General features: G+C 37.8%; 1 long non-coding RNA gene across 2 annotated transcripts in view; it reads right to left on the bottom strand.

Annotated features, from left to right (window-relative positions):
* Window positions 1–1,227: 1,227 nt before the first annotated feature.
* The window catches only part of LOC122068591, a 24,557-nt gene continuing 20,698 nt past the window's right edge, over window positions 1,228–5,086 (bottom strand). Inside the window, exons 3-6 of one of the 2 annotated variants that reach the window (XR_006137191.1) lie at window positions 3,397–3,521; window positions 2,731–3,213; window positions 1,698–2,533; window positions 1,228–1,577 (exon numbers count right to left, since the gene is read on the bottom strand). This is a non-coding gene — a long non-coding RNA (uncharacterized LOC122068591). The remainder of the gene's footprint in view (window positions 1,578–1,697; window positions 2,534–2,730; window positions 3,214–3,396; window positions 3,522–5,086) is intronic. The other variant, XR_006137190.1, reaches the window with a different exon arrangement.

Here is a 5,086-nt window from a genome sequence, read left to right as displayed (position 1 = left end):
ACAAAAAAAAATAAAAATAAATAAATAAATAAAAATAAAATAAAGCTCAATCGTTTGCATCCTCTCCTGCTTAATCTTCAAAATTCTGATTTTGGAGTGCCCCAAAAATTCTGTAGGATCCTAAAAAGAGAGTATAGAGAGGAGTTGCTATCTTATACAGACACCTTCAATAAATCTGTGTTCACTTCAATTAAAGATGCTAATGCTGAAGACGGTAAGATATAACTCTTTGCATCCTTATAGAGATTTACTATGAAAGAAGAGTTATCATGGACTGACATGGATCAAAATCATGGGTCAGGTGCTCCTTTTGATTACCTAGAAAATGCACTCTCCAAATTTGGTGATGAACCTTTCTTTCTTGGTCAATTAAGTCAGGTAATTTAATAGTAACTCTTTTTGTGGAATTTTATAGGGGCTATACTCTGTTTTTCATCTTCTTTATTTCATGTATTATGTACCTATAGATTAAGTACAAAACCCATATGGTCCCTTGATTCTGAAATTGCATTGAGCCAAGTAAAGACCCTCCCATTGCTATTCAACCATGAGAAGATTCTCATCTTCTCTTCTACAACACTTTAATCGACACAAAGCCGATTGCAGAGTCCTCTCCAGAGACTGTCTCACCTACCCATCTCAAATCCTGAAAGACATCCCATGGATAGTAGCTCCTTAAGAACAGAACCCACGAATTTAGGCACAACCCATCTCGACATATTGATACCCTTGTGGACACATCACCTCATTTGTCCACCAGACAAAGAAAAATCAAACAGAAATCTGAAATCAATCCTTTATAGTGAACCTAAATCAAATTCTTCTTATTTAGAAAAAAAAAAAAAAAGGCATTCCAAGCTTTGTTTCAACAAATCAAATTCTCATCCTCATTCTCTACTTATCACAGATGCAGCCTTCCTCCTAATTATAATGACACAGCTTCTTAGTGGTGTGTTATCCTATAGTCTTCAGGCTCTAACATCAAACAAGCAAGGTTTGGCTCTTGAAAAGCTTCATTCACACTGGAAGCATATTTAAAATAGGTAGGAATTTGGTTTATCTAGCACATAATCTTGTTAAAATAGTTAACTCAGGTAGCATGTGCATGTCTGATAGAGTCCTTACAGATATCCAAACTTTGGGATGTATGACATATGATGCTTAATTTTATCTATACATAAGATCAATTTTCATCCAAAAACCAAAAATATGCTGAAGATATCAGAATAAACAAAATCTAAATGTGATTCATCTGGTATCGGAAGACACAATGGTTTAGCACAAGGGAAACCACATCTTACAGAACATCAGGGCATGGCCTTAGATTTAGCATTATAAGATCTGAATGATACCTAAGAACTGAAGGCTGTCAATTCCTAATAGTAGTGAGATCTGAGCAATCTCATCCGCCAGCCGAACCAGTGACCATGACCAAATTTAAGGTAAAACCAAACTGATTCCTACGACTTTGAACTAACCTCACACTTGTACACTTTTACACTGCACTATAAGGGATTACAGTTGAAGGAATCACGGTTCTTCACTTCATCTCTCTCATAGACTACAACAACGAAACCCTAAAACATTCAGATGAAAATCATGTTATTCCCCTTTTCCAACACTTGCAACCAAATGGAGTGATTGATTTGCACAGCATAGGAATCAAATAGATGAGAGAGAGAGAGAGAGAATCTGACCTTGAAGCAGAAATCCGTTGAATCGTTTTGAAGGAATCACAACTTCTTCGCTAAATCTCCCTAAGCTCACAGGTTCTTCGCTGAATCTTGCTGAATCTCCCTAAGCTCAGAGGTTCTTCTTGCTGAAGAAACCTCAGCTCACAGGTCTGGCTACCGAGGGTTATGTCAGGTTCGTCGGGGCTTTTAGAATGTGCTTTTCCCTCTTTTCCACAGAACGCAAAATGGGTCATTTTGAGCATTCTAGAACGGGTCACATTCTTTGACGCATTCCAGAGCCCAAGAACGAGAATTGATACCAAACGCCATTTTTGTCGCCTCAGAACGCATTCTAGGACTGGAATGCATTCCAAGAATGCAAACCAAACACATCCCTACTGATAGGTCTATCCTTCTTTTTCAACCAAAATAGAGTTTGGCAAACTTACAAGAACATTTAATATCATACAAATATGTGAAGGACTTCCCATGGCCAAGACTGCTCCTCCTGATGCATCATCAGCCAATCTTCCATCCCATTTGAATCTATCCAGAGTTATGCTGCTGAAAAAGTAGCCAAAAAAGCTCCAGAGAATAACTTGGAGTCCTCGAACGTCAGCTTCTTGAGTACCACCTGGAAATCCAAACTTCATACGTACAAAGATGAATCGATGATTATATCTAAATCACGCGTGAAAATCATCTGCAGCCACTACACTGGTGCAATAAGGATCGGGTGGCTGGGAGCCCCTTGGGGCATGTGCCCTGATGTTCACTGCACCTCACCGCTCATCACTGCAGACAATGTGAACCCGCTAATCACTGCTGCCCATCCTGTTGCCTAGGATTGAGGATCAAAACTGCAATTAGTAATAATGGTGGATTATCATTGGTAAGGAGATTCGAGTGAGAAAGGAGGAATCAAGAACTGATTGCACCACTGCAAATAAACTAGATCCTTGAATAAGCTCCGTTCTGAGTCCAAGAGACCCAATGACAGAATTTTTACAGAAATCAGATTGTGATTACTTGACCTGTTACAGATGAGGTATTCTACCTTGGCAATCCGTGGATGAGGGGAGCATGAATGAGGCATTCAAAAACCTTGTACTTGTGGAACCCATGGGTCTTTCCAGATAATTACGTTACTCCCATCTCCAACAGGTTATATTTTGGAGGTTTCGCATGATGGAAGATGGAATGCATACTGTTCCAAATCCATGATCCTGTAGGCTAACGACGACTTTTATCCAACAAATTAGCAGAAGCAAAATAGTTGGCCTTTAAAACTTGAGCCCAGAGCTATGAGGGATGAACAAGTAAACGCCATCCTAACTTGAGAAGAGCTCGGTTGTGAGTATGATTCAACTGTCCATCATGAAGTCAATTCTTATCATCTCCTCTAAATTGATTTAGATTCAGATGGCTTCAACTGGTAATTGGTAGAGTCCCTTATCCAAGTCCACTACAAGATAAAGACTTCAAAGATGCATTCAGGAATGCATAAATCGCATGCTACAACCTTAGCCTCTATAGCACCCTGCACAACATTCCAACACAAGATCCATCAAACAAGACAACCATGTAAGTCATTTCCACCTAAAATTTCTTATCATATGGTAGCCATAAGAGCTTGAGCTCTAGAATAAAAGTTGGATGAAAATAGTGATAGAAAATAAACGTGCAACATCGAACAATTATTATGGAGACAAGAACGGCGTACCTATACCCACGGCTGAAGCAGAACAATCCCTTGTTGCAACATGAACACCGTTGTTGGTCTAGTCTACCCTCTTTCCCTTTTTCTTTAGGCCGCTCGCTATATAGGGGTGAGGGTAGGGATCAACCCTGCAAGAAAATTAGGTTTCCTTCCCATTAAGGAAACAATACCTTAGGTCCACACATAGTAATATATATTTCATACCATTAAGGTATGCTAATAGAATCCAATATTTTCATAGAGTTCACTTACCAATATTGGATCCTTTCTGCTTACTCTATCTGTAGTCAACACTACTAAACCAATTTTGAAAACAAACTTTGGATTATGCTAGCCCACCAGATTAGAAATCTTACAATCTCCCACCATCGTGATTGTCGTCGTGAGATCTCCCATCGCTGGGAGTATTAGGGTAGGAAGCAGCTTTGTTTGTCCGTTACGTATTTTTTTTGTTTTTGTTTTTTGTTTTTATTTGTAAACCTGAAACATGCAAGACATCTCCTCTTGATTTTTGGCCAATGTCATTTTCTCATGACAATTTTTGTTTTCGTCGGACGTTATGGGTTCACGGCAGGGATTTCTGCAACCCACTAATGTAGAACTAGAATCACAAGTGATCCTAATCCTAGGCAGGATCTGAAATTTTGGCTGAATAGAGAAGATACCCTCCAAGAGGTTTGGTTTTAGCTCTCAAACACTCTCTCACAACAAACAAATAAAAGGAAAATAAGAAAATAAAAAGAGAATTCAATGGAGGATTGAGAAAGGGAAAAAAGAAGGTTAGCTTTTGGGCATCAAACCCCTCAAGTTTAGGCATCTCACCCAACTGCATCCCACAGCACAACAGCATAAGCCTTCTTTTTTTCTTGAACTAAAATCTGTCTTCTCATTATAATTGATGTTCTCTAAATAGCCTTACATTGCTAACCAAGTAAGAGTGAAATAGAAACTAACAACTAATGATAAAAAGGAAACTAATACAAGACAAACTAATTTGACTAACAAAATAGGAAACTGACTTGACTAGCTTGCTCACTAAGAAAATAGAAACTAACTAAAGTAAATAGACACTAAGATATAAGATATTGACCCCAAAAGTTACTGTTCACGTGAACAATGTTTTCTGACGTACTACTGTTCACGTGAACAATTTTTCTTGGCTCTTGTTTTTCTCTTCATCTTCAAGCTTTGATCTTCATCACCCGCAAGGGTTTTCTCCTTCATCCTTCGCTACGGCTTCTTTTTTTGGCAACTGCAAAAGGGGTTTTTTATTTGCTTGTGTGTGTGTGAGATTCACGGGGTTTTTTTTTTTTTTTTTTTGGCGGAGTCGGCGGTAACCAACAAGGCTGTTGCGTTCTCCATTTTATGAGTTGCAGACTATATGGTTTTCTCATGTTTTCGTTTTGGGAAGAAGAGGGGAATGATTATATCTTTTCATCTTTATTTGATTACCCTTTTCCCACATATAACCACATATTACATATGTACAATAAATAAAATAATAAAGAAGGGCCAAAAGTAAGGAAAAAGTTATATATATATATATATATAAATAAATAAAAAAAAGGAAATTACTTTTACAGGTTTTGTTTCTCTTTTGGAGAAACCGTACAAAGTTTTTTTTAATTGATTTTGAAAATTGGGATACAATTGGCAAGCATTATGTATATCTTCTCAATAAAAAAAAAAAAAA

This window comes from Macadamia integrifolia, unplaced genomic scaffold (genome assembly GCF_013358625.1).
Source record: "Macadamia integrifolia cultivar HAES 741 unplaced genomic scaffold, SCU_Mint_v3 scaffold433, whole genome shotgun sequence".
NCBI classification, from domain to species: domain Eukaryota; kingdom Viridiplantae; phylum Streptophyta; class Magnoliopsida; order Proteales; family Proteaceae; genus Macadamia; species Macadamia integrifolia.
The sequence above is the reverse complement of the archived record's forward strand: the minus strand, read 5'-3'. Positions and strand labels throughout refer to the sequence as shown.